Raw genomic sequence first — 24,129 nt, 5'->3', positions numbered from 1 at the left:
TGTAAACTTAGTTAATTAAGTAGATTTTAGAAAAATTTGTTGCTCATGGCAAGTCCAATTGACGCACCATCACTGCCAAATTTTTGCCCCCCCCCCCCCCCCCCCCCCCCAGTGGAGGGTTATGTAAGAGGTCCGAGCATATGTAATTTCGATGTATTGCTCATGCACTGCCTGCGATATGCAAGGTCTCTGACCAGAGAGCAGTGTTGACTGCAGTAGGAACTGTGTAGCTGTAGCAGTAAGTTGTTGCTAGTCTGGAGTCTACTCTGGTCTGGTCTGGTCTGGTGTATCGTGTTGGCTGGCCCGGTCGCGGTGCAGCGATGTCGGAGCCTGAATATTATTGTATAAGGTAAAAAGCAGCCTCACGCATATGTAGTAATGTTATCTCAAGTCCCATGTAAATGTTTTAAAAATCTCGTAATAATAATCTTCCTCATAAAAACTAACTTTTAACAACGATTCATTTCAATTTAAAGAATTTACTAATTTCTCCCATCTATGATCATCCCGATTATTGCAACAGAAAAATCAGTTGCTTCCTTTCATAAATGACAGATAGGTCGGCCAGCATTGCACAGAGCTGTGCCGGAAAAATTTATTGTAAGAGCAGATATATCCGGCGACTTCATTGAGGTAAGAATTTTTCCTTTTTTATTCAGAATGATCTATCAGGGCCATGACGCAGCACTGCTGTTGTCTAAAATTTACCAGGTTAAATTCACGGTGAATTATTGAAAAGTCATAAGTGAACGACAATTTAATTGAGAGGTTAGTTACATTGTTTTATTACCAGGTTACTGAATTTATTTTTTTATTGGGACATTACACTGAATGTGAACGACATAATTATAATTTTTACTGTTGAGAGGTTTAGGAATTTTTCTGTTGTGAGGTTACGCTAAATGTGAATGAATTTTGAGCTTAGATTAAACCAGAAAGAATTTTGTGGGTAGGTTAAATGTAAATGAATTTTGTGGGGAGGTTAGACTGTGAAAGAATTTTGTTTTGAGGTTACACTAAACCATAATCATTATCCATAATATTTATTTTATTTTTTGTGGGGAGGTTACAAGTTTGATCTTGAGACTAACATACTGGGTGATTTGCACGAAGAGCTTCGCCTGAGTAGCAGCAGCAGAACCTACAACATCCTCAAGGGAGAAAATTATACTCATTTTGTCCTTTGAGCAAAGGAAGAATGACAATAACCCTCTGTAACCACTACTCAAGGGCTATTTGTGTAGTACACTGAGCTAGAACTTGTGTAGATTGTAATGAAGTGTCTAAAGCAGAAGACTCTCTACACATTTTGTGAGTAAAATACTCTTGGAGTTATAATAATTGTAGTAATTTGTAACTAGTGCATAATATAAATTATGCTCTTTTTCAAATAACATTTTGAGCAGTAAAATTGTCATTACAGGGAATAAATCAGGATATTTCGTACCTATTTTGTGTGTAAAATACCACTGGAGATTAATATTTATAATTAACTCGCGCATAATTTATAAGTTATAACTCCTTTCAATAAAATTTGTAGTAGTAAAATTTACGATGGTTTAGTAGTAATTTGTAACTAGTGCATAATATAAATTATGCTCTTTTCCAAATAACATTTTGAGCAGTAAAATTGTCGTTACATGGAATAAATCAGGATATTTCGTACCTATTTTGTGTGTAAAATACCACTGGAGATTAATATTGATAATTAACTCGCGCATAATTTATAACTCTTTTCAATAAAATTTGTAGTACTAAAATTTACGATGGTTTAGTAGGAATGCAACATTTTTCTTCTTTTAGCGCTCTAAGGTTAATAATCTTTGGCGTCATAATGAGTCAAATGCTTTCTGGAAGTCAAGAAATACTTAATGTACCTGACAGCATGGAGTTCAGGATGCTTGTTTTTGGAATCGAAGGTGATTGTCATAGAAGAGGTTATTTTGTTCGAGATTTGAGCTCAGAATACCGATAGACCCCGATATAATTTATTAGCAAGTTTTAATGCCAGGGAGAGTGCCGGCCGGAGTGGTCGTGCAGTTCTAGGCGCTACAGTCTGGAACCGAGCGACCGCTACGGTCGCAGGTTCGAATCTTGCCTCGGGCATGGACGTGTGTGATGTCCTTAGGTTAGTTAGGTTTAATTAGTTCTAAGTTCTAGGCGACTGATGACCTCAGAAGTTAAGTCGCATAGTGCTCAGAGCCATTTTGAACCAGGGAGAGTACTAAGGTTCTAGAGCACTAGCAGCTTCGATGGTAAAAGGCACAAACTTCCTCGTATTAACGTTAGTGCAGATCGATGGAGGCTAGAGGAATAAATTTAGCCGGCGCTTCCGTCCGTGTGTGCCGCGCCGCCGATTGCCACAGGCAGGAGCGACCGACCCAGTTGCGGACTGGGTTGGCATTCCTCGCCCATTGGCCAGCGGGCAGCGGCCACTGTCACTGCCCGGCGACGCGGCACGCCGGCTGCGTACGACCGTCGCGGCCCCAGTGCTCTGCCAAGGTCGCCGCGTCTGCTGCCGCGCGGGCTGCCCTGGGGATACCGGTAGGGAGCGCTGCGAAAGTGGCTGCTTAGCATTTGGAGATGGAGCCAAAGGCACTGCATCGTTGAATACACCGGTTCCTCACAGATCACCGAAGTTAAGCGACGTCGGAAGTGGCCAGTACTTGGACGGGTAATCAGCTGGGTATGCCACGTGCTGTTAGCCGCTTTTCCTCTGCCTTCACAGCAAAGGAGAAATGGGGTCACCAGATTTTGCGCCCATGTCTTGAATTCAATGTCAAATCTTTCCACAGTGTCTCATGATGTGTGATCATGTGACATTGCTAATGGTGATCCGTCCGTCGGACAGGGAAGTTAAGTTCGAAGACCCCATCGGTGCTATTCGAGAGGAGCAGGCTGTGTGCCTGCACCGGGTCTCAACCTCCACTTCTCTTATCATCATCATCATCATCGTCATCATCATCATCATCCAACACAAATATGACGCCACATAGCACACACACCCATTAAAGTCACCTGCACATGTCACATACACGTAAATGCACAAAAATATGGTTCAAATGGCTCTGAGCACTATGGGACATAACATCTGAGGTCATCAGTCCCCTAGAAATTAGAACTACTTAAACCTAACGTACCTAAGGACATCACACACATCCATGCCCGAAGGCAAGATTCGAACCTGCGAACGTAGCGGTCGAGCGGGTTCAGACTGAAGCGTAAGTGCACAACTCACACACTTTGCGAAACAAAGCTGGCAGTGTGCGTGGAGGTCAGGAAACTTATCCAGTTAGGTGGCTGAACCTGTTCTTCGTGGCCCCCCAGCAAACAATAAAGTATGGCTTTACTTTACTTTTTACCCAGAGGTGGACTATTCTATGGCGGGTGACGAGGGCCTCCCGTCGCGTAGACCGCTCGCCTGGTGCAAGTCTTTCGATTTGACGCCACTTCGGCGACTTGCGCGTCGATAGATATGAAATGATGATGATGAGGACGACGCAACACCCAGTCCCTGAGCGGGGAAAATCTCCGACCCAGCCGGGAATCGAACCCGGGTCCTTAGGATCGACAGTCCGTCGCACTAACCACTCAGCTCCCGGGGGCGGACCCCAGAGGTGGTAATCCTCTTTCACTTTGTACTTAAATGTGTCATACCCTGGATGCCACATTGAAGAGCCAAAGAAACTGGTACGCCTTCTTAATACTGTGTACGCCACCGCGAGCATGCAAAAGTGCCGCAATACGATGTGGCATGGATTCGACTAATGTCTGAATTAGTTGTAGAGGAAATTGACGCCATGAATCCTACAGGGCTATCCATAAATCCGTGAGAGTACGAGGAAGTGGAGATCTCTTCTGAACAGCACATTGCAAGGCATCCCAGATAGGCTCAAGAATGCTCATGTCCGAGGAGTCTGGTGGCCAGCGGTTGTGTTTAAACTCAGAAGAGTGTTTCTGGAGCCACTCTGTAGCAATTCTGGACATGTGGGGTGTTGCATTGTCCAACTCCGTCGGAATGCATAATGGTCATGAATGGAAGCAGGTGCTCAGACAGGATGCTCATGTACATGTCACCTGTCAGTAATACGTAGACGTATCAGAAGCCCCATATCACTCCAACTGCAAACGCTCTACACCAGCGGTTCCCAACAAAATTTTCTCGAGGACCCCGCCCCCCCCCCCCCCCTCATCGAGCATGATTGGTACCTTGTCATATCACAGTATCAATTACCTAAAAAAGCCAAATTAGGAGTCTTTTTATATGTTTTCTATTTTTGATACTTAGAAAAAACAATGACATTCATTACTGAAAAAATATTGAGCGGCCAAAACAAAAAATTTGTTATCATACGAAATATATTTAATATATTTTTTATTCTAATAGCATCTTGCGAACCCCTCTGGCAGAGCTCGCGGACCCCTGGGGTCCACGGACCACCTGTTGGGAACCACTGCTCTACACCATTACAGAGCCTCCACCAGCTTGAACAGTCCCCTGCTGACTTGCAGGGCCCATGAATTCATTAGGTTGTCTCCATACGCGTACATGTCCAACCACTCGATACAATTTTAAACGAGTCTCGTCCGACCAGGCAACGTGTTTCCAGTCAGCAACAGTCCAATGTCGGTGTTAAGGTCTCAGGCGAGGCGTAAAGCTTTGTGTCGTGCAGTCATCAAGAGTACTCAGTGAGCCTTCGGTTCCGAAAGCCCATATCGACATCCTTGAATGGTTCGCATGCTGACACCTGTTCATGGCTCAGCGTTGAAATCTGCAGAAATTTGCGGAAGGGCTTCTTCACGTTGAACGATTCTCTTCAGTCGTCGTTGGCCCCATTCTAGCAGGATCTTATTCCGGCCACAGTGACTTCGGAAATTTGATGTTTTCCCGGATTCGTGATATTCTCGGTGCACTCATGAAATGGTCGTACGGGAAAATCTCCGATTCATCGCTACCTCAGAGATACTGTGTCCCATCACTCGTGCGCCCCGTATAACACCACGTTCAAATTCTCTTAAATCTTGTTAACCTGCCATTGTAGCAGCAGTAACCGAACCAACAACAGCGCCAGACATCTTTTGTTTTATATAGGAGCTGCCGACCGCAGCGCCATATTTGCCTGTTTACATCTCTCTGTATTTGAATACCCATGCCTATACGAGTTTCTTTGGCGCTTCAGTGTAAATTTCCCTTGCAAGCGCCCATTCAACAAAAAGGTCATAATACAGGACAACCATAAATGATTCATTAATTTTCAGAGTTTTATATTTTCCAAAGTATTACATGTTCAAACATAACTGATGCGTGGCACCGAGTGACCGCGCAATCTTAGACGCCATGTCGCGGATTGCGTGGCCCCTCCCGCCAGAGGTTCGAGTCCTCCCTCGGGCATGGATGTGTGTGTTTTCTTAGCATAAGTTGGTTAAGTTCGTTAAGTAGTGTATAAGTCTAGGGATCGATAACCTTGTAAGGGGTTCATTATGTAAGAAGTTTACTGTTAACCACCCTACTGGAGCAAATGTAATTTCGATGTATTGCTCACGCACTGCTGCAATATAAAACATCTCTGCTGCAATAGAATCGCAGGTCAGAGCAGTGTCGGCAGCAGTAGTATTCGCTCGCTCCTACAGAGCAGAAGTCGTAGTAGCTCACCGCTACAGTACAGTTGCTAGCCATGTAAGAGCAGTAGCAGTCGCCACTGGTGCAGTGCAGCTCATTGCCATGTACTGTAAGGTAAACTTTATTATTCTTCATCGCCATGTAATTAAATTTGCTGTCTGAGATGTTAATATGAATTTGTTTCAGTCTTTTTGTGATTTGTCAGCACTAATTAAGTCAGACTTGTAATGTTCAGTTTTTTATGTAACGGTTTGCAGAAATGTTTTCAATTATAAGGTTTTTCATAACATAATTTTTTACCAGTCATTTACTTGAATTTAAATATTTTACAAATTTTCCCAGATCATAGTCATGTGTTGTTTAATAATCAGAGGACCACCTACGCAGGTGTGTCAACAAGCAAAGTCAGTTTTTTTTTTCTAATAATGCAAATCTCAGACAAATGTTGTTCAGTAGTAGTAAATAGGCCAGCACTGCACTAAGCTGTGACATTTAGGAGCAGTGGCATAGACAGCGTTATCCGGCGACACCATTATGAGGTAAGAATTTTTTCAGTTTATTCAGGTTGATTTCACAGGGCCATGACGTAGCGCTGCTTATGTCCAAAATTTATCAGTTTCAATTCTCAGTCAACTTTGTACCAGAAATTTTTATATACGGGAGGGTTACACTTGGCGACACCCGACCAAGTTCGTATTTTTGAGAATTTTCTGAGAAGTAGTCAGCTATATATCTGCTCTTACTTATCTAGAGTTAAGCGTAGTTTGAATCTGCCGCAACGACTTTGCTAATTAGTTATATTTTTTCACAGATCATCGGTAATTTATTGCTCTGTGTTGTCATTGTACTTGTTCCACTTTGTATTCGCTTTGTCTTTATTTGATTTTGTGTCCACCTTTGATTTATGAAAATGCCGCGAAAAACTGCATACAGTACATCGCGAAGTGTAATGAATGAAAATGCCGATTTTAGTAGTTTGACCGAAAATACTATAGACATTCAGTGTCACAGTTCTGATCTTCCAACCTTAGATAAACAGTGCGTGCCAACTACCAGTAACAAGTCAAATTTAAACGATGAGCAAACAAATTTAATTGTGTCCACAGTAAATGTAATAACAACTGATGACGCGGCGCATTCCACTACAGCGAACGCTGCCCTGTTTCACACACTAGATGTGCAGAATTTAGACAGTGAGCAGCTAAAGGTTACTAATGAAAACGATCAATTTACTCAAAACACCTCAGATTTATTTGGTTCCGATGTTGTGACCAACTGTGCACAACCAATCAGCAGATCTTTTCATGAATGAGACAATGACCAAACGGTTACAGAACAAGTATCAAACGCAGATACACTATCACATAGCATAAAAAATAGAGTCGCTAATTTTGACGTTGATCAAGTTATGGCAATATTGCTACAACTTAATGAATCGAACAAACAAATGAAAATTTCAAACAGTCGAATGAAAAACGAGACAACAATTATAGACAACTTAATGAATCGAACAAACAAACAAATGAAAATTTAAAACAGATTAATGAAAAACTTGACACCTCTATTGAACAGCTTACTGAACAGATTACAGCTGTGCAATGTAATGCAACTAAAAAACAATTACGTGAGGAAATTTAGGCTTGTGCTAGGAATAGTAGTGAAGAAATCAGATCCATTGCACAAGAGATACGCAACACACACGAAGCTATAACAAAATTACTTAGAGATGAAATCAACGCAGTCACTAAACAATGTTCAGAAAACGCAACACAGTTACACTATGAGCTTAAAGCAGTATCAGCAGAACTTCACGGGCTTTGGATGCGAAAGTTGAAAAATTTAAGCAACTGAACACCCAAATTGACGAACGTTTTAATTACCACCTACAAAACAGCGAAACGCGTTATCGCAAATTCATAAAATAACAGAACAAAGTAAAGAAACAAGTCATGCAAACAATTACTACACAGAGACAGGAAGATAAGCGTAAGCTGTTCGCGAAAGCAAAAACATACGTAGACACCAACATTGCTACAGTATCGGATGAAATTAACACAGTCAAACAATCGAACACAGAATTACAGGATGAACTTACTGTCCTGAAAACAAAAACAGACACTAATGTTCAGACCTTAGAAAATAAATACACAGAAGACTTTCTGACAGTTACCCTCAGAATTGAAAAATGGAGGTTAGTACAGGATTCCGATGCCATTAAAGCAGACGTTAAGAAGTTAAATAAAACCACGCGTGAAATGCAAATCAAATTGATGCTTGTGACACCAGAAATGACAATCAGGTAAAAGCACTAACTGAAAAATTTGATGAATTAGCCAGTAGAGTTGACGTTATCGAGAACAATGACACTAAATCAGACGATACTTCACCAGTTTCCTTCAATCAGACAGCCGAATTTCAAAATATACAGCAAACAAGCAATGAGCTAGATACATCAAATATGCTACGTCGAAAAACGTCATCTTTACAACATGAAGTGACAGAAATAAAAAATATTTCAGGCTCTAACATCTCACATCCTACGCCACATTCTGAACATTTGTTACACTCCCAGAGCCAATACAACTTAGGCAGATTACAGAGAGTACCGAACAGACGCAGACAAACACATCCTTACTCAACCCTGAACTTGCTCAGACATTTAGAGACGATAACTTTGACTATAAGCACTTTTTATCCGTTAGGAAATTTAAGATATTTAAGAATGACAGAACACAAATTCACCCCTTGGACTGGATACAACAATTTACTTTTGCATTTCCACCAACTTGGCCTGTAACACATAAGCTACAATTTATTTGCAGCTTTTTGGAAGGCGAACAGGCATCTCGAATGAGACCGATTGCGAGACACTGTTACTCAGTAGAAGAATTTCAAAATGCCTTTCTGTCAGCTTATTGGTCGAAAACGACACAGCGCGGTATCAAGGATCAGTTAATTAGCCTACCCAATTATGAAAACTCAAATTTTCCACTATTACACAATTTTTTGAACACATGGTACAGCGAAACCAGTATTTATGCGAACTATACAGCGAGTCAGCACTAATTCAGCTATGTATTTCGTAATTACCATGAGCGTTAAGAGTATCGCTTTAACTGGACAACAGAAAGAAAATATTTCGGCATTTAGAGATTTATTACAGCTTTTGGAAGTACAGCAATCAGATTATTATTCGTTCATAAATACAAACTTTTCACAACAAAACCACGGCCAAATGGTATATGGCAACTACGACTAGCTATTTTAATAGCAAAGGAGATAGACGTTCCCGAAATGACAAGAACTATCAACACCACTTTAATGACAGACAGAATTTTAATCATCAATATGTACAAAATTATCAGCAACCGCAGACACATTTTGGCAACAATCGAGGCTTTTTCCCACAACAGCAACAAAATCAGCCAGTTAGGATATCTAACCAACAATGCAATTTCCAAGGTCAGCCAAACTTTAATGTTACGCCGCCTGCACATACAGCATCGGCTCCGCAGAGCAGTAACGCTCAGCAAGAAGGGAATCAGTACGTACAGAAAACCCATTATTTCAACTCGCATCGCAACGCGCCGTATAATAGTATCCATCATGACAAACGTAAATGCAACGAGCACAGTTATCAACGCACATTTACTAACAGTAGATTTTGTCAGCAGCAGAATCATCCACCATCACAGATTATTATGAATGAACCAGGCAGTCGATATCATCCTCAACCTAATACGTCAGAACGAAGTAACAGAACAGTACAGATAGTTGAAATGCCACAGCATCCTCCCGCAAATAACAGCACGTCAGAAGGAATTTGACTAGATACAGTACAGGTTGCACCTTCAAGCAACGTAAGCAACACGTTTGATACACAAGATTTTGTTCACGAAAGTGTTATTACTTTTGACGATATCCGAGATACGCTTTTGCATGAAAAACCAGTTATACAAAAAACCGTTTCCCACCCTGTTATTGACGTAAAAATTTGATCATTCACATTTTCAGCACTAATCTATTCTGGATCACCTGTTTCGGTAATAAATGAAGAGACTTTCAACAAATGTAACAAAGAAAATAATTATCCTACGTTACCACTGGGCAAAACAAAAGTAAGAGATTGCAGTATCTGGTAAAGGAGTAGATGTAAAACTACAGACACACTTATCATTTTTATTGCAGGTCATACGTTTCACATAAACTTTTGGATTGTTCTTTTATTGATAACAGACGTCATCTTAGGCACGAAATTTTTGGCACAACACGACGCAATTATCGATTTCAAAAGTTCCAATTTGATGTTAAAGGATGGAAAAGTACAGCTGGCACAGGAATTTCAGCACACATTATCAGCAGAAGAACAGGCAATTAATAGAACAGAAGTCATGTCTACATCCCGTAATGTCGACTGGCATTCCACATTGTTCACAGATACGTATGTACACAACTATGATACACCAGACGAATCTGATTACGACCTGATGCAAACGATTTCTGAGAAAGTGAAACAGAACAACGTAAATACAGATGACGAACGTACTCAACTACGTGATATTCTTTTATAGCAAGCCCCAATTTTCGACAACATCCCTGGTACTACGTCCGGTTTTATGTATGAATTTCAAGTTAAACAGCACGACACATTTAAAGCCAAACATTATCATATTCCATATAGCCACAGAGAACAAGTCAAGAAAGAACTACAAGCCATGCTAGACCAAGGCATTATCGAACCGGCAGTTAGTCCGTCCGTACATAAACACGCTTCATATTGTTAAGAAGAAGGACGGCTCACTTCGCCTTGTACTTGATTCTCGTCACGTTAATGACATTATCATCAATGAAACAGATCGCCCACAGACACTAGAAGAACTTCTTCAGAAATTTCATGGTACTGCTGTCTAATCCACCTTAGATTTAATGTCCGGGTTTTGGCAGATTCAGCACCATCCGAACTGCTGGGAGTACCCAGCTTTTCTCTGTTTTGGTGATTGTTATCAATTTTGCAAATTACCGTTTAGTTTAACAATTTCTTCAGCAGCATTTATTCGTGGTATGAATACAATACTTCCGAAAGAACTTAAATATGGAATTACAACATATGTGGACGACATCCTTATAGCAGAAGCTAACTGGTCTCAACATAATTTCATTTTGGGACAACTGTTACAAACTTTTCGTGCACAAGGACTCACAGTTAATCTTAGCAAATCGCACTTTGTTAAAACCTCCATAAAATTCCTTGAACTAGTAACATCAGCAGAAGGCATTGCCCCTAACCCTGAAAAACTTCAAGCTTTACGCGACATTACTGTTCCAACGACTAAGAATCTACTACGTAGTTTTCTGGGATTAATTATTTTTTTCGTTAATTTATTCATTACTTTGCTTTAGACACCCCAAGATTATGCTAGTTGAAAGGCAAAAACACTATTTGGTTCTGGGATAACCAAGCACAGTCTGAATTTATTAATCTGAAACGTGCACCACTTTTTATCACAGCCAGATCTCACCAAAAATTTTTCCGTTGCTATTGGCAGTTCTAACACCGCTCTAGGCGTACAAATTTTTCAGGAAATCGAAGAAGATGGTACTACAGTAATCAAGAACATCGCATTTGCAAGTCGCATTCTATCACATGCTGAAGGAAATTATTCTGTTAGAGAGCTTGAAACATTATGCGTTGTATAGGCATTAAACAGATTTAGGCATTTTGTTAATGGAAGACGTACTACCGTTTACATAGACCATAGAGCTATACAGTTTTTACTTTCCCCCAAATTCACACATGACGGATTAAGTAGATGGGAACATTATTTACAGGAGTTTAATTTTACAATTGTTCATATTTCCAGTGCGAAAAATATTGTAGCAGACGCACTATCCCGTTCTCTCACCAACAATCAGCAAGACGTCGCAGCCAACTTCCGCCAAACAAATTTCAGCCTCATGTCTATTCAACAAGTCACATTTGAAAATTACGAGACATTGCGAAAGAACAGAGTAAACACAATGTATGGAAAGAAATTATATACCTTTGGCAAGATAGGAATAGTACTACCATTACAATTACACTGTATGCAACAACATTTTGTTTCGCCGCTCTCGCCCTGACAGCAACATTGGTTACTCTGCATTCCTGAAGAGCTTGTTAACAAATTAATTTGGTACACTCATTTAAGCTACGCCCATTATGGAGCCAGAAAATGTTTTCTTATCCTAAGACAGAATTGTTATTTTGCCTACATGGAAAAACGTATTCGACGAGCTTTAGCGTCATGTAAAATCTGCCAGAAAGCTAAATCTGCAACTACTTCAGATATTCCACTGTTGTAACCTATTGTACCCATTAAATTAAGGCATTTGGCCGCTGTAGACATCTTTAGACCTATTCCTAGATCTAATAGAGGTTTTTGTTACATCTTTGTCGCTGTTGAACTCACTTCGAAATTTGTTACCTTTACTCCACTACGCAAAGCTACTGCTAAATCTATTTCAAATGCACTCGTAAAACATTTTCTACCTCATGTAGGTCATGTACTGAAAGTAATTTTCGTCAATTGACCACAATTTCGATCTGCAACATGGACACATATGTTACAAGCTAGAAACATTTCTCCGATTTATAGATCCAAGTATCATGCTTCTTCGAACCCTTCTGAACGCTGGATGAAAGAAATTGGTAAACTATGTAGAACATACTGCCATAAGAAACATATTGATGGGGACACACACATTTTTTTATTCCAAGATGTAATTAATTCTATACCAAATGAATCCACTATGTTACCTCCTACTGTTATTTTGAAGAACGTTGAACCACCCAATAAAATTAAAGAACTGGTATCTTTTCCTACCTCACGTCGATAACTCCACCACGAAAGAATTGACACTGCGCTCAACAATATCAAGTGTGCCGCACAGCGCCGCAGAAGACACCAAAAACAGGTTTGTAAACCCCGTGAATTTCACATAGTTCAGAAGATATTGGTACGCACACATTATTTACCCAACAGAGGAAAGAGCAGGAGTAGTAAATTTGAACTTCTGTACGCTGGTCCGTATAGAATCCACAGCATTCCTCATTCCAATTTAGTACATATCGAAATTTACGAACCAGAAAGTCAAAAGGTAACCACCACATTTCAAACGTCAAACCCTTTACAGAGTGAACTTGTTTTGTGATTTATCACACTGTAATGCCATTTCCAATTACATTTACATTTATGTCGCCACATACTGATTATGATCGTATTTTTCTTGGCAAGTGCCCGGCAAGGTAAGGTTAGCAGGTCGCTTTTATTGTCTTAATATCGGACCATGAACACTTTATAAATGACATATTTTTCTTGGCAAAGTCCCAGTAACTTGAACTTAGCAGGTCAATTCACTTACTGTAATCACAGACCTAGCAGATTTTCCACTTTATAATGTACATATGATGGTTTTCCTACAGAAAGTAGAATATTCTCTGTATGTAGTTTTTAAGATATAACGAACGCCAGTTTACTTTGACATTTTGCCTTATGATATCCCACTATCTTGTTTATTGCATATTTCTTTATGCCACTACATTATGATATTGTGCATCCATTTCTGCACTTAAAAATATTCTTGTCTATGGATCTGACCTACCACATTTTCTATTATGGTATGCAGTATGCACATATATTGATGTATGTAATAAAACAAAAAACCTTGCTATGTTATTGTTGTTGTTGTGGTCTTCAGTCCTGAGACTGGTTTGATGCAGCTCTCCATGCTACTCTATCCTGTGCAAGCTTTTTCATCTCCCAGTACCTACTGCAACCTACATCCTTCTGAATCTGCTTAGTGTATTCATCTCTTGGTCTCCCTCTACGATATTATTAGAAATAAGTTTTCCCTTAATGTGTATACGATATAAATGCTAGATATTAATCCATATTCATCATTTTCAGAAAACTATATCCTGTAAAAGAAATAAACAACCACAGTGTTTACTGTAAACTGACATGGATATTTTACCATCAGAACGAAAGAAAGAAAATGCAGCCCTTTGTCATGAAAAGTAAATGGATCGTAATTAACAAGCATTAACAAGAATATACGCTACGCACCATATGATAGCAGTCTTAACTAATTATTTTTCTTTCAGAGTATGACACGGTTATGGCAGACTATCAAGTAAAACTACTTACGTTAATTTTAGTGATGAGGTATGTTAGATGTAAGAAACTCTATAATATGTGAAATGATGATGTTATACGAAGAAAATGATACTAGAGTAGTCATGCCTTGAACTGACACAAACAAATGATGGTGATGAATACTGAATTAATTTTTTGCATATGATGATAATTATGACGTTTTCCTTTTAGTTATAAGATGCTATGTAGTTGTTTAAGTATTTTTTGTAGTTCTTTATGACAGTATGTCATACATCGCATAGTATAATGACTAAATGTTTTTGGAAGAGACAGCTACAATACATTCATATTAAACACAATTTTTGTTACCTGTTAATTCAGAGTTTATTACTTTTCAGTATAATATGCATACATTTCTTCTTTCAGCTTAATAATCCACTGTGTATTTCTTCTGGGAATAACATTTCATGTCACCAGAATCATTTTGAAATATGTTTTTATGTTATATGCTATAGATACTTAATTATTAAGCCTGCTCCACTACTTGTATTTTACTTGCTTCTTTCTATCATTCATGAATGTGACCACATATACTTTACTTATTTGATAACCTTGCGGCAGCTGACCCATGGCGAATGACAAGTGACATTAATTTCCAGCAATAAATGAAAAGCAAACATTCCCATGTGCCCCAGCAGTTAACCATTACTCCTAAAGCAATGCATTGCTAATCCAATATATACTGCAAAGTTCCATTCTTGCCATATGTATTGATTCCATTACCTGTATGTATCATTAGGCTAAGCACCTTGATCACTAGGTTAAATGTCATGCGTTTTAGGTATATCTTATGTCACTTGCACAATATTATATTACATTTACTAACAGCTAAATTCTATATGTAATAACACCTATTTCTGAATAATTATTTGTATATCATCTGTATCACTTACTGAAATACTGACAGGCCACTGAGTGTCAACACGTCTCCAGCTAAGAAAGTATACAATTACTGCTGATGATTTCTGTGTTACACTTATTTTATTTTTTACTTTTATTATTTGGCCTTTGAACGCCACAAAATTTTTGTGAAATTGTTATGTAAAGCTTTCTCGAAGCCACATTAATGATGTGATAACACCTATTTCTGGATAATGATTTGTATATCATCACTTAATGAAATATTGACAGGCCATTGAGTGTCAATTCTCCAGCTAAGAATGTAAGATAACTAATGATAATTTATATGTTACACTTATTTAATGTTTTAATTTTATGGTTTGGCCTTTGAATGCCACAACATTTTGTAAAATTGTCATGTAAAGCTTCCCTGAAGCCATGTAAATGAGTAACATAAATTTTTTCCTTGATCTACTGATTATGTCACATCAAGTATACATCTGTGTAAAACCGCCAATGAAACGCTCATTTGAGTTTAACTTACATATGTTATGTGACAGAAATTCGGGTTATACTTTGTAAGTTTGGACTGATGTCAACAACGTAACTTTTTACAAGATGTTATAAGACTAAATATGTCCTTCAACCTCTGACCCAATTATCACCAATTAATGAGGCATTCCTATATCCTGCCCATCCTCATAGTCATGCAGCACTCTATTTGGTTTTTGCACTAATTCTGTGTTGATGTCAGAATATGGATTCTACAAGAATGTGGTGTTGACATATCAAGCTGTCGACCACCCTGACCAATGGAGATACACTCCTGGAAATGGAAAAAAGAACACATTGACACCGGTGTGTCAGACCCACCATACTTGCTCCGGACACTGCGAGAGGGCTGTACAAAGGAATGATCACACGCACGGCACAGCGGACACACCAGGAACCGCGGTGTTGGCCGTCGAATGGCGCTAGCTGCGCAGCATTTGTGCACCGCCGCCGTCAGTGTCAGCCAATTTGCCGTGGCATACGGAGCTCCATCGCAGTCTTTAACACTGGTAGCATGCCGCGACAGCGTGGACATGAACCGTATGTGCAGTTGACGGACTTTGAGCGAGAGCGTATTGTGGGCATGCGGGAGGCCGGGTGGACGTACCGCCGAATTGCTCAACACGTGGGGCGTGAGGTCTCCACAGTACATCGATGTTGTCGCCAGTGGTCGGCGGAAGGTGCACGTGCCCGTCGACTTGGGACCGGACCGCAGCGACGCACGGATGCACGCCAAGACCGTAGGATCCTACGCAGTGCCGTAGGGGACCGTACCGCCACTTCCCAGCAAATTAGGGACACTGTTGCTCCTGGGGTATCGGCGAGGACCATTCGCAACCGTCTCCATGAAGCTGGGCTACGGTCCCGCACACCGTTAGGCCGTCTTCCGCTCACGCCCCAACATCGTGCAGCCTGCCTCCAGTGGTGTCGCGACAGGCGTGAATGGAGGGACGAATGGAGACGTGTCGTCTTCAGCGATGAGAGTCGTATGCGTGTTTGGCGCCGTGCAGGTGAGCGCCACAATCAGGACTGCATACGACCGAGGCACACAGGGCCAACACCCGGCATCATGGTGTGGGGAGCGATCTCCTACACTGGCCGTACACCACTGGTGATCGTCGAGGGGACACTGAATAGTGCACGGTACATCCAAACCGTCATCGAACCCATCGTTCTACCATTCCTAGACCGGCAAGGGAACTTGCTGTTCCAACAGGACAATGCACGTCCGCATGTATCCCGTGCCACCCAACGTGCTCTAGAAGGTGTAAGTCAACTACCCTGGCCAGCAAGATCTCCGGATCTGTCCCCCATTGAGCATGTTTGGGACTGGATGAAGCGTCGTCTCACGCGGTCTGCACGTCCAGCACGAACGCTGGTCCAACTGAGGCGCCAGGTGGAAATGGCATGGCAAGCCGTTCCACAGGACTACATCCAGCATCTCTACGATCGTCTCCATGGGAGAATAGCAGCCTGCATTGCTGCGAAAGGTGGATATACACTGTACTAGTGCCGACATTGTGCATGCTCTGTTGCCTGTGTCTATGTGCCTGTGGTTCTGTCAGTGTGATCATGTGATGTATCTGACCCCAGGAATGTGTCAATAAAGTTTCCCCTTCCTGGGACAATGAACTCACGGTGTTCTTATTTCAATTTCCAGGAGTGTATTATTATGGACCTACTGTTTGGTGTTCCTAAAGTACTACCAAAAGGATAACATACAATATGAATACTACATTTCAATGTTTCATCTACACTGATAAGTGCTTCAGGAAAGAGAACTTCAGATTGTCACACTTGGTGTTGTGCTTCTGTGAAAAGATATGGACTTTTCAGTGCAGCTATGTGCAACCCACTGTGCTACAACCATAATGCTATCCTTTCCATTTCTTACTTTCTTGTTATAAAGAAGCTAAAGACTTATACAGTGCATGTGCACTTTATACCATTCTTAATATTCATAACTACCTTTGTAAGTTCAGTACTTATATAATTTGTCAGTGATTTGCTCTGTAATTGTGTAAAACACATGTATATTAATTACTAGAACTCATTTTGTAGACTTAGTAAACTAAATATGTCATATCTAATTGCAATAGAAAAATATGTTGCTCATGGCAAGTTCAGTTGACTCGCCATCGCTGCCATATTTATACACCCCCCCCCCCTACCCCTATCCCCAATGGAGGGTTATGTAAGGGGTTCATTATGTAAGAGGTTTACTGTTCACTACTCTACTGAAGCAAATGTAATTTCGATGTATTGCTCACGCGCTGCCTGCGATATAAAACATCTCTGCTGCAATAGAATCACAGGTCAGAGCAGTATCGGCAGCTCCTACAGAGCAGAAGTCGTAGTAGCTCACCGCTACAGTACAGTTGCTAGCCATGAAAGAGCAATAGCAGTCGCCACTGGTGCAGCGCAGTTCATTGCCTTGTACTGTAAGGTAAACTTTAATATTCTTCATCGCTATGCGTGTAATTAAATTTGCTGTCTGAGACGTTAATATGAATTTGTTTCAATCTTTTTGTGATTTGTCAACACTAATTAAGTCAGACTTGTAATGTTCAGTTTTTTATGTAACGGTTTGCAGAAATGTTTTCAATAATAAGGTTTTTCATAACATAATTTTTTACCAGCCATTTACTTGAATTTAAATATTTTACAGATTTTCCCAGATCATAGTCATGTGTTGTTTAATAATCAGAGGACCACCTACGCAGGTGTGTCAACAAGCAAAGTCAGTTTTTTTTTCTAATAATGCAAATCTCAGAGAAATGTGGTTCAGTAGTAGTAGATAGGCCAGCATTGCACTAAGCTGTGCCATTTAGGAGCAGATGTATAGACAACCTCAGCGGTTTAGTCTCTTAGGAATTCACACACAATGGATGAATAGATTACTGATTCATGAACAGAACCGTAACTCGCCGAATTGGCATTGTGTCCACCAATTGGTGTTACGAATGCATCACCTTGACAAATGGCGAGATGTTTCTCTGTTATAGGAGTGCAGCATGCATTCAGAAGGAATTATTGAAAAGAGCCGTTGATGTAAACACATGGACCGTGCCAAGAACACTGGAACTGCTCAGAGAAAGCATCAATGACACTGTGATGGCAATTGAAAGGACGGTGCTATATAAGGCACGGAACGCACTTGACTACCTCCTGGACGTCTGTCGTATGACCACAGGGACACTCATAGAAAAGTGGAAAGAGCAGAAGAGAAGAGTGCAAAATGCAAACTTGGTGTGTTTGCGGTTCTGTTCATGCATCAATTATATTTGCACAATTAATACTTTGGAAAACACAGAGCTCTGAAAAAGAATGAATCATTTATAGCAACCCTGTACATTGAGAGGCATTTGAAATTGTAAAATCGTCACCGGAAACGCAAAGATCATCAAGTTTACACGAAGTGTTACAGCATACTTGTATATTCAAATGAGTGGCATTTCAGCACAACAGCAGAAAGTAGATAGGTGTTCTGTTTCCTTACCGTATAGCAGGCCGCACTCACGTCAACAAAGGGAACACCGCTGACAAGAAGTTTCTCGAAGCCGTCCTCGATATGCTGGGTAAGATTTAATACCTGACCTGTGTAAGACTGCGCAGGTCGGAAGTCGGATTTTCTTCTATGAGTGGAGTGAGCAGGGCTGGAAAAATTCGTTCATATAGCTTGAACGGATGACAGACTAAAGATACTGACCGAAAATTTTTCTGGTCGCCTAGTGGTTCTACAGCCTTTATCAGAGCAATAACATGAGCTTGTCTCCAGAGAATCGGAATATTGAACGTTTCCAAGCCGATGCTGACCATTTGGCGGAGCCAGTCAGTACCCCTTTTCCCAAGGCGTTTTAGCAATTCTATATGTATTTTGTCCACCCCAACAGCTTTGCCATCTTTCAGATCTCGGATACCGTTAGTAATTTTTTTCTGTTGTGATGAGGCTGCCAATGCTATCAATTCCTGATTATAAATCACCAGTTACTTTATTAACAGTCTTAAGACGCTTACTGCTGTACTTCCCAATAGGCAGAAGTTGGTGGACGGTTTCACTTGCTGTGACGTTGCTACATAATACAGGGTAGTGCGACCGAACGAGGTGGCGCAGTGGTTAGCACACTGGACTCGCATTCGGGAGGACGACGGTTCAATCCCGTCTCCAGCCATCCTGATTTAGGTTTTCCGTGAGTTCCCTAAATCGTTTCAGGCAAATGCCGGGATGGTTCCTTTGAAAGGGCACGGCCGATTTCCTTCCCCATCCTTCCCTAACCCGAGCTTGCGCTCAGTCTCTAACGACCTCGTTGTCGACGGGACGTTAAACAACACTAACCTAACCTAAGGGTAGTGCGGGTCGCTGGATAATTTCTTTATTGTGGACCAGGCCTTATTGCTTTCGCATATCCATTCTTTTATCAGGAGGTTTTTGGGACTACGGCCGTCTTCTGTTGTGAGAACATAAAAGGACGGCTGTAGGCGTTTTATTTTTTCACAGTAGGCCTTCTTGCTGTTGTAGGTGAAGTTGAGGTGGCGGTGGTGTAAGTTCCTATGGGACCAAACTGCTGAGGTCATCGGACCCTAGGCTTACACATTAGTTAACCAAACTTAAATTAACTTACGCTAAGGACAACATAGACACATATGCCCAAGGGAGGACTCTAACCTACGACAGGGGGGACCCGCGCGAATCGTGGCAAGGCGCCTCAAACTGGGGAATCTACTCCTTGCATTCGTGTTTCATCCGGCTCCCTCTTTACTTCGGAGAAATGGTCTGCCTCAAAGCTAGAGCCCCTCGGAAAGCTCTAACACGCAACATAATCGGGACATCATAGTTCTTTGGACTGACAAGTTGACCTGCGTCTCAAAGGTGTGACTTGAGGCTGTAAAACTTTTTGAGTGGTGCACACAACTGGTCAGTGTTGCACGGAGGATATTCCTTGCAGAACCTGCTTCTTTATTATTTGACTGACAAATAGATCAGTGTTGTAAGTCTTCTTCCATCAATAGCAATAGAATGTCTTTAGTTGCCCAGAGTCGTGGATGAGTTTGAGCAGCTGACACTCTGCCCATAGCTCAACCTCTAGCCCATCGTTGTTACTTGCACTATATCCCCATCAATGTGTTGGCTGTTGAAATCGCCGAAAATGACTGTGTTTTTCTGATTGTGTTGATTTCCTGGGGGCTGGAAAGCAAACTTAGCGGCAAGAGGTTTGTAGACGGAAGTTACAGAGCACTTGTCCAGTTCCACAGTTAGGATTTCAATGTCGTCATAATCTGCTACACAAGCGGATTTTATCACTAGGTACTGGCAGAAGTAAAGCTGTGAGTACCGGGCGTGAGTCGTGCTTCGGTAGCTCAGTTGGGCACTTTCTGATAGACTCCTCATAGATCAAACTTGCCTCGGCGGTAAGAGCAACGTACATACGGCGCTCAGTGACTACCGAGATATCATCGCATTAGCAGCGGCATGCCGAGTGCGTGGGGCACTCGTCGCTATTGACTTCGATCATGCATTCGACAGAGTGGATCATACCTTTTTGCATGCGGTGATGGGCAGATTGGGAATCCCACAGGCCTTCATCCTAGTGATCATGCGACTGTTACACGGCGTACGATCAAAGGTCTCGGTGAATGGGCGGGGCACTGACTACATGGTTATTTCAAGGTCAGTTCGTCAAGGTTGCCCCCTTTCGATATTTTTGCATGCAATGGCTTTGGAACCCTGTCTATATGGTCTCCGAAGACGGTTGGAGGGCGTGCCGTTGCCACAACTGACCTTTCATTGCCGCGCTTATGCTGACGATGTGATGCTGGTGGCACGGACAGGCGAAGAAGTACGTACGGCGTTGGCATGGATACAGCGATACGGGATGGCGGCAGGAAGCGTGCTTAATCTACAAAAATCACGCTGCATGAATGTCGGTCGAGTATTACAACCGGGGGAGGAAGGCCCGCTCATCTTAGTTAAGACCATAAAATGCCTAGGTATTACGTTCCACACGGATGTGCAGCGGACAGCAGCGGATAACTACCGACGCATATTGAAGCTGATGCGGACAATGGTGCTGTTACAGAAATTAAGAGAGTTGGATATGATTCAGAGGGTGACCTATGTTAACGTATACCTAGCACCGAGACTCACTCACGTAGCGCATGTCCTGCCTTTAACGCGCACAATGGCATCACGGATACAAGCAACTTTCGGAACCTACGTGAGTGTGGGACACCTGTTTAAGATCCGATACACAACGCTTACGCTACCACCTGGAGAGGGTGGACTTGGTCTAGTGAACGTATATGAAAAGGCACGGGTGTTATTCGTCAGTACGATTTTCCGACAGTGGCGCGGTCAATTTCGCAATATCTCGGGTGCGTTGGCCGATGTACTAGCGCCCACTTCAATGCTGCCCCCAGTCGATGTGGGCCATATTTCATCGAAGCTGTCACATTTCAAGTCTTTTTTTTTTTGGAGCTTAGCTATGTCAGAGATTCCTTCCCAACAACACGACTACCGACGACGCGAGACGTATACCAACTCTTACTGCGCCGGTGCCCCAGGAATACCCTGGAAAAGAAGTACCCAGACAAGAACTGGCGACAGATATGGCGCGTTATACGGAACGTTTACCTCCCAACGTCGGTACGCTCAACATGGTATGTGGTGATAAATAGGAAGTTCGCAACGAATCAACGGCGGCACGCGATTCATTTGGCAGACACTCCACTATGTTTAGGCTGCGCAACAGTGGACACTGATGAACATCGTTTAGCATGTAGTGGGACGGCTCCAGTGTGGCACTTGGCACAACAGATATTGGCGTTCCTGTTACGCTCCGCCCCTCACACAATTTCATCAGACACACTTTTTTTCCCCCAAGAATCTTATTTCCCGGTCCAAAAAACCAATGCAGTGACATGGGTACGGGGAACGGTGGTGGGCTACGTGTATAACGAATCGGAAAAGGACAAACTTGATTTTTGGCATTTTCTTCTGGATGGACACACGAAGCTGCAACAGCATAAGAAATATAGGCAAGACTTCGCTAATTACTTGCGACTTACATTTACCGACCCGCCGGCCAGATGGGGTGTGACGGGTGAGAGATGAGATAGACGAAGAAGCCGAGATAGACATCGATCACACTTACGGACCCTTAGTTAAGTTCGAGAAGACGACCCAGTCTTACACCAACGTCTGGAGAACGAGTCGATAGATGGCTCTCTTGCTCTATCGAACGTTGGGTCGTGAGCAGGTGTCGCCCCCGACACGAATTTCATTTCATTGCTACAGGAGCATGTTTCTTTTGTATTTGTATTATCCGCAATTGTCTTCATGTCTTTCATTTGAGCATTTTCAGTTTTATTCATTTCCTTAATTAATTAAGTTTCTAATTAGCCACTATTTGTCAACATATGGACTTTGTAGACACTATTTATGCGATAGTACAACAACATGTATGTCAGCAAAGGTGGTAAGCCTGACATTGGATACCAACAAAAAAAGAAAAAAAAAACAAAAAAAAACAAACAAAGAAACAAAAAAAAACAAAAAAAAGTTGGTAGAGCATTTGCCCGCGAAAAAAACAAAAAAGTGGCTAGCGCTCCTACCTAGCAAGCAGGAGACCGGGATTCGATTACCAACCTTAGTACAAATTTTCACTCGCCGCTTCAGTTTACATACATAAATCCCTATCTGTATGGGACCAGCAAAGTCTCCAAAATAGTGTAATATCATTTGTATGACTACCTGCACCTGGTTAAAGGCTGGATACCCTATTTATTTTAGATGCAAAAAAAAAAAAAAAAAAAAAAAAAAAATTGGTAGAGCACTTGCCCGTGAAAGGCAAAGGTCCCGAGTTCGAGTCTCGGTCGGGCACACAGTTTTAATCTGCCAGGAAGTTTCATATCAGCGCACACTCCGCTGCAGAGTGAAAATCTCATTCTGGATCATTAGGCTTAGTTTGCACTTCCATATTTTGAGTGAAGTCTCTCTATAGCTAGTCTCATGCCATCAATTCTTGGTCGGCAGTCGGTGGCTTTTGTATAAAATTATATTTTTGATGTAGGTCAGATAGTAAAACTGATTTTTTGTTGTTGTTGAAAATCGTTCGATGTTGATCAAGAGTGCTCTTAAGGGTGGTCTTGAAAAGGCTCTGTTCTTGGTTGTTATCGTGGGGAGAGGTTTGGCCAGGCCAGTGGCATTGTTACCGCGGCACTCCGGGTCTTGCTTTTCGTGGTAAGAGCACTCCACGTGGAGCGACCTCTCTTGTCTCCCAGTGTATAGGTGAGAGGCAAGACAGGTACCTCCACGTGGTGTGCTCTTACCACCATAAATAGGTGAAACGCCATCTGAATTCTATATGCAAGGAAAGATTATGCACCGGGTTTTTCATTCAGAAATCGCTTTTGAATGTTAGTGAACTGTGACAAGATCGTGCTGTGTCTCGCGTAAGAAAGCGAGTAGCCAATCAGCCCGTGTCGTGATTCGAAAACGGGAGTGTTGGTCTACCGAGACTGCAGTTTAAAGTTCCGCGATACTGCTGCTCTCGTTGGTCAGAATCTCAAGACCGTCAGAGAAAATATATTGAATCGATTTGTTCAACAGGACTATACTTAGCGTCTGAAATGACAGACATACACTATCTGGTCAAAAGTATCCCAACACCTATTAGTGTAGATGTTAGTGTAGAGTAATAAGGGGTGTGTCCAGCCTTCGCCTTTACGACGGCTCGTATTCTGCTGGATACGCATTCAGTTCACTGTCTGGTTGTCTCTCGAGGAATGGAAACCCGTTCTTCAAAAAATGGTTCAAATGGCTCTGAGCACTATGGGACTTAACATCTTAGGTCATCAGTCCCCTAGAACTTAGAACTACTTAAACCTAACTAACCTAAGAACATCACATACTTCCATGCCCGA

Source organism: Schistocerca piceifrons, chromosome 5, assembly GCF_021461385.2.
Source record: "Schistocerca piceifrons isolate TAMUIC-IGC-003096 chromosome 5, iqSchPice1.1, whole genome shotgun sequence".
NCBI classification, from domain to species: domain Eukaryota; kingdom Metazoa; phylum Arthropoda; class Insecta; order Orthoptera; family Acrididae; genus Schistocerca; species Schistocerca piceifrons.
Note: the sequence above shows the minus strand (reverse complement) of the source record.